The sequence below is a fragment of the Lepus europaeus genome, chromosome 5 (genome assembly GCF_033115175.1).
Source record: "Lepus europaeus isolate LE1 chromosome 5, mLepTim1.pri, whole genome shotgun sequence".
Taxonomy (NCBI): domain Eukaryota; kingdom Metazoa; phylum Chordata; class Mammalia; order Lagomorpha; family Leporidae; genus Lepus; species Lepus europaeus.
In genome coordinates this window covers 138935331-138941658 of record NC_084831.1, presented here as the reverse complement: position 1 = coordinate 138941658, position 6328 = coordinate 138935331, and the positions used below count along the sequence as shown (strand labels likewise).

The following is a 6328-nucleotide window of genomic DNA, read 5'->3' as shown; positions in this document are numbered from 1 at the left end:
GTACAAAATCATGTTTGTACTTTCTTGGATGAGGCCAGACAGCACCAGGTTATGGAAATCCTGGTCATTGTCCCTCCTTGGAGACATAGTGTCCACATTCTTTCGCTTCTCTTTGGACTACTGTGTTTTAATGCCCTTGTTTGTTTCATCCCTAACAGAATACAAGCCATCCAGTTTCAGATGCTCCCAAGACAGGGTTGCCAGCCTACCCCACCAGACAAGATGAACAGTCCTCTGGACTGAGCAGGTCCAAACTACCCTCTAACACTGTAGGACAGATAGCAAGAGAAGAATACCCATAACCAGCTCTCTGCCCTTTTGTCAACTCTGAAGAAACTACAGAAGATGGACTATCTTCCATTCTACCCCCATGAGATTATGGGTACCTTCCCTTGATGGGAGAAAGGTAGAAAGTTAGAAAGTAGCCTATGTGTATAAGAGGGGCCTGAGGAAAACAAGGCATCTGCAGAAGCTCATCTGGGAGCAGCCCAGTACTTTACACTTCAACATCCTGCCCATATCCCAATAACTTTACAGCGGTCTCAGCCATATTCCTGGCGGGAAAGCTCCCCAGAAGAATCCTCTCTCCTCAGCACCAAATGGGTTATCTGACTGGTAACACTGAGCCATAAAACCTTCACCTCTTTCCTCCAAGGCAAGCACCCTAGGGGAGGCTCTTCTGCCTGGCACCTGGTCCCCAGTACAATAGCACTGAGTAGTGAAACCTTGGGAGGAATTTTTCCTAAATGCACTCAGTAAAGCGTGCTGGAGGAGGAAGAAGAGGAGAAGAAGAAGGAAAGGAAGGAGAAATGGTAAGAGCTGAACCTCTTTCCCTAATAAGTCCCAGCTTGAATACAGACTGCACGCTCAGCACTCAGCCCTCTGCTGAACTGCCCACCTGGCCTGCCAGGTGTATTCTCTCCATTTAACCATGTAACCTTGCTTCCCCAAGTGTGAGTGACAGGGGACTCTCTCAGATTCTGTCTGGAGAAGTGCCCATCAGTTCTGACAGATGCTCTTCCCCCATTAAACCTTGCTAGCTGGCTTACCACTGCTCCCTGTCTCACATCTGAATTCTTTCTTGCTTGTAGACAAGAACCTACCACACTCATCTCTGCTAACAAAACTATTTTGGGTTCCTAAGGTAGAGGGAGAAAGCTAAGGCTCTGGGCAGTTCAACAACACAAACATCTACCTCCAGCCTCAAGGCAGGAAAGGAAGCAGCACAATGGAGGCAGATGGTGGAGCTCATCTGGGGTGGCAGGACACTGAGCTGTTGCACCTGACCTGAAGGTTCCCACCCACTTCGTCTCACTCTTCATAGGAGTTTTGTGTTACAGAGGGAACAACAGAGGATAAAAAGATCAAGAGTTAGGGGGCACCTGGATTTGAACCAGGGACCTCTTGATCTGCAGTCAAATGCTCTACCCCTGAGCTATATCCCCTCTCTGATGTGGTGTGGGTTTCATATGATTAATCTACATGGCCCTATAACATGCTTCAGTGAGCTGTAACTTCCACCTGCTCCTAGTCTGCCCTGGGCACGTGGCAGATTGACCTCATTGCAAACTACCCTTTCTGGCTACAAGCTCACCTTTACCTTTGCTTTGTATGAACCCCTGAAGTTTCCTTTTCTCTGACCTGAGGTTTCCTCCTCAACACCCATTTGGGGTCCCCATAGCTTCCCCTGCAGAACTAGTAGTTGAGTTTCTCTACAGTCTCCTCCTTCTTGCACCTCTTCCTTCACCTTGTGGCCGAGTCTGTAGCCTTATCAGAATCTCCAGAGACCTGGTTGACCTCAGCACAGTTATTTGGCCAAAAAAGCTACAGGCCCCATTCCAGGTTAGGATGTAGCATCAGCTCACCCAGGAGGTGCCAAACCAGCAAGTTGGCATGGCTGGAAAGCCACCAAGTCTGGGGGACTTATAGCCCAGGCCCTGTGGGCCCTGAACTTGCACTCTCCCTCTCCTGGGACAGCCCCTACTCTGCAGTAGGGACAGAGCTTGCTGAAGAATTTGTGCCTGGTCCCTGGCAGACACATCTGTGGGGACTGATGTCACTCGTGGAGCCATCTGAACACCTAAAACACCTGATGGATGCCAGAGTCACAGCAATTCAGAGACCCAAGGAACACAATGGCAAACACCACTCAGGAGTGGAATTCAGTTATTCTTATTACAGAGACAAGTGTAGTGTGTTGAAAGAAAAAAGGAAGGAAGGAGAGAGGGAGGAAGGGAGGGAGGGAGGAACAGAAGGAGGGAGGAATAGGTTGGTCTCTGTGCTATTCCAAGAGATTCCAAGATGTCAGAATAGGGAGGAAGTTACTGCTTTAGGCTAGGGGAAGATAGTTTTAAAAAAGTGGAGAGAGTACATTCTCAGGGGCAAGTTAGGGAGAAAACTGAAGTGGGACTTCTGTGGAAGGAAGAGGGACCCATGGATCTACATGGAGGGTAGGGATACATAGCCCAAGCATGGATACAATGCAGGACCCCAGCAGCTGAGTGCCTAAGAGAGTGCCAGCTTTGGAGAGTGAGGTGAGATTAGACTGCAGCAGCCTGTGTCACTGGTGCTGTAGATGGGGGGAAGAACCTGGCATGAGTTCAGCCTGGAGCCCTTTGGGCAATAGGGACCTGCTATTGTAGTGGGGAACAAAATGGGGGTACATTTCTCTTTCCCCTTCCCCCCAGCAAAGGGCTGAGAGAGGGAAAGCATCATTTTGTAAGTATGTAAGAGATGTTGTGGGTCCTGTGTTGTGTCCATGTTCATGCTGCCACGTAGATCCACGTGTCTGTCTTCCTTCCATAGACAGGGTGAAATTGATATTGGCTAGCTTTATTAATAATTATAATTTTTTTTTATTTTTGACAGGCAGAGTGGACAGTGAGAGAGAGACAGAGAAAGGTCTTCCTTTTGCCGTTGGTTCACCCTCCAATGGCTACCGTGGCTGGCGCGCTGCGGCCAGCGCACCGCGCTGATCCGATGGCAGGAGCCAGGTGCTTATCCTGGTCTCCCATGGGGTGCAGGGCCCAAGGGCTTGGGCCATCCTCCACTGCACTCCCTGGCCACAGCAGAGAGCTGGCCTGGAAGAGGGGCAACCGGGACAGGATCGGTGCCCCGACCGGGACTAGAACTAGGCGGAGGATTAGCCTAGTGAGCCGCGGCACCGGCCTAATAATTATAATATTTTAATGTTGAGGGTCCTTGCTGTCTATTCAGATAAGAATTCTGAATATCAGCTAGAATAAACCAGGTGACATGGGTCTATACCAGGCAGAGAGCAGGCTGGGAGCCATGTGGGGCAAAGCATGCAGTTAAGAGCATCCACAGGTAGCATAGTGCGGGCAGGAAAGCAGAGCATGAGGCCAAGGTGCTCCATGTGTTTTATCTGCTTCCAAAGGGGAGTGGTTATATAGTCTGATTGGCAGGTGGGCATACAGGTGAGGTCAGGTAGGGGTGCAGTCTCCAGCTCACAAATATAATCAATTTAATCTTATCTGCTTGCCTATATCAAAATGGTGGCAGAAAAAGGTTACCTAGATTCTTTGTCTCACATGGAAGAATTTCCAAGTGGACAAGGCAGAGAGAAAAGCAAGGTTTATTTAAGTCAGAGACACCCCCTGCCCAAGTGGCCAGGAAGGGGGCTCCAATAGAGGGAAAATCTGAAGGAGCTGGTGGTAGTGGGGTTTTTAAGTACAATTTTTGGGACGAAAAGAATTTTGGGAAATAAAATGACAATTAGCTAATAACCAGGTGGGGACAAAACCCATCAAAAGACCTGATTTGTAATCTTGCTTGCCCTGTCTGTCTCGATCCTGATAAAACAGAAGAGTCATTGGGAAGGGTGAGATAGGTAACTTGTTTTCGCAGTGAACTGGGAGCTCAGAAGACTGGAATCACTACTCCCTTGATAGTCTTGTGATAACATTGGAAGCTCAAGGAGTGAGACAGGTACTTTTGTTTTGCTAAAGGCAGCTTTTAGGAAGAATCATGCAGTGGGATTCAGCACTTTGATCTCACTAAAGATAACTTTTGGGGGAAGCAAGCATTTTACACCCTTTTAGAGGGACTCTCTTTTCCTCATTTTCCACAGAGACCAACCTGTCTACTGACCCATCTGACTCCTCACAACATGAGACTTAAGGAGGAATTCCCTTCCCTTCCTCCCTTCTTTCCTCCACTCCTTCTCTCCTTTTTTCCTCCCTCCCTCCTTTCCCCTCCCTCCCTCTGTTCCTCCCTCCTTCTGTTCCTCCCTCCCTCCCTTCCTCCCTCTCTCCTTCCTTCCTTTTTTCTTTCAACACACTACACTTGTCTCTGTAATAAGAATAACTGAATTCCACCATGAGGGGAAAGCTTCACAAGGAAACTGTGTCTCTGAGTCTTCCTTGTGAAGCATTCCCCTGATGGTTGTGAATTGTGAAATCCATTCCAGAGTTCTGAAAACTAGATTCTTGTGTGACTTTCTAGGCTTTCAAGTTGCTATTGTTGAGCAGTGGGGCCCTAGAATTCCCGGTTCTTCAATTTCCTATGATAGTACCTTGAAGGTACTTGTTGGTCATGAACACATTTAATTGTATAACCAAAGGCATTCAGATGAGAAGATTTTGAACCACGATTATTTTTACCTGTAGACTCTTCTTCTTCTTTAAATATCTCATAAAATTTCTTAAAAATTGTCTTTGTACAATCAGAAGGCCTAGACATGTAATCCAGAGGCTTTGTGGCTATGGACAAAATGTTTATATTTGTCAGCACAGCTGTCCACATCTGTAAAAGGAGCTCCTTTGGCCATTTCAGCCTGTCAAACTCATCCACAATTCTATCGTTCCATTTCCAAAGTCATTTTAGGGCATTTGGGGGTTTTTTCAGAAATGAGTTGGTCTCTCCAATCTTATGAATTCATACTGAAACCTCAAACTCCTCCTTTTCAAACATGACTACATTTGCTTAATAGGATTTAAAAAGTAATTGAATTGAAATAAGGCCATCAGGGTGGGCCCTAATCCAATTGGACTGGTTTATAAAGAAGGGGAAGTTTAGGACTTCCAAAGAGAATCATCAGGGATGTTTGTGTAGTGATGAAAATCCAGCTGACACAGTAAGAAGGCATCTGTATGGCCAGCACAGAGACCCAGAAGAAACCAAATGGGCAGGTACTTCTCTCTTTGACAGCCGCTCCTAGAACTCTGAAGAAATAACTTTGGTTTAAGCCGCCTCATCTCAGAATTTTATGATGGCTTCCCTACAAAAATTCATAAGAAATTACCTGCATCAAAATGAGTTTCCCTTTTGGTCAAGGAAACTTTTAGAATTATGGCTCTCAGCTCACTAACATGCTTTTTTATCTTGGAAGATGAGCCCTTGAGAATGTCTGGGCAGAAATAGCTCCTTCCACATTTATACTCTCACCAAATGTAAAGTTCTTATCGTGTGCTAGGTACTTCATAGATATTAACTCCTTCATGTTCACAACATCAGACAGGTAGGCAAAGGTAAAATTTCTAGTAAGGTAACTGATGCAAGCAAGAGGGAAGAATCTTGCCCACATTTCAGGGCTACTCGTTAACAGAGACCTCACCACAGAAGTGAGGTAGAAACAGCATGTACCCAATACATTTTCAGTGAGTAGCAAAAGAGTCAGTATGTGTGGACTGTCTCATACTGTGCCAGGTATGTACAGTACAGGGGATCAGCAAATGGCCAGTGCTGGCTATGTGACCATTAGTATCAGTACTTAAAGTACCTAAAAGGAAAATAGACTTTCATGTACCAGTATTAAGAATAGTAGAGAAAACGATGCATTTATAAATGAATTAATGAAAAGCAACAGATACCACATTACATGCAGTTGTGTTTGCACAAACATAAATCAATTCTTACAATATACTCATGTATTTATTTCTTTATAATCCTGGAAGTGATGTAAAGGGAAATGAAGCACACATCTAAATGCTTAAGTAAACATTTCTGGAATAGAGAGTTTCATGGGAAAAAAAATCCTATGCTTTAAAAGTTACCAACGCACAAGCTTAACCAAAATGTGATCTGGCCATCTAAAACTTGTCAAATTCAGCAAGGAGTTGTGAATTCACAGCTGTTTCTGACATGGTAATTTTAGGCTTTAACTTGGGACCATCCTTTGGGAACAAAGCTGTGGACTTGAGCCACAGTCTCCCCAGAGCCACAGCCTATGCAATTTCTTCCTACTGAAATGAGGGCCAGAGCCATATCATCAACAGGAGCAATTCTGAACTCTTCCTTCTCTGTCTCTCTCACCCAATTACCTAAATCTGAGAGACTCACTTTGGGATCCTTGCTGCCCTCAGAGTAG

At 45.7% G+C, this 6328-nt stretch overlaps 1 non-coding gene across 1 annotated transcript; it reads right to left on the bottom strand.

The window, feature by feature from the left end:
- Positions 1-1373: 1373 nt before the first annotated feature.
- On the bottom strand, positions 1374-1445 carry TRNAC-GCA (transfer RNA cysteine (anticodon GCA)). The gene has a single exon. It is a non-coding gene; the product is annotated as a tRNA-Cys (tRNA).
- Positions 1446-6328: the final 4883 nt, after the last annotated feature.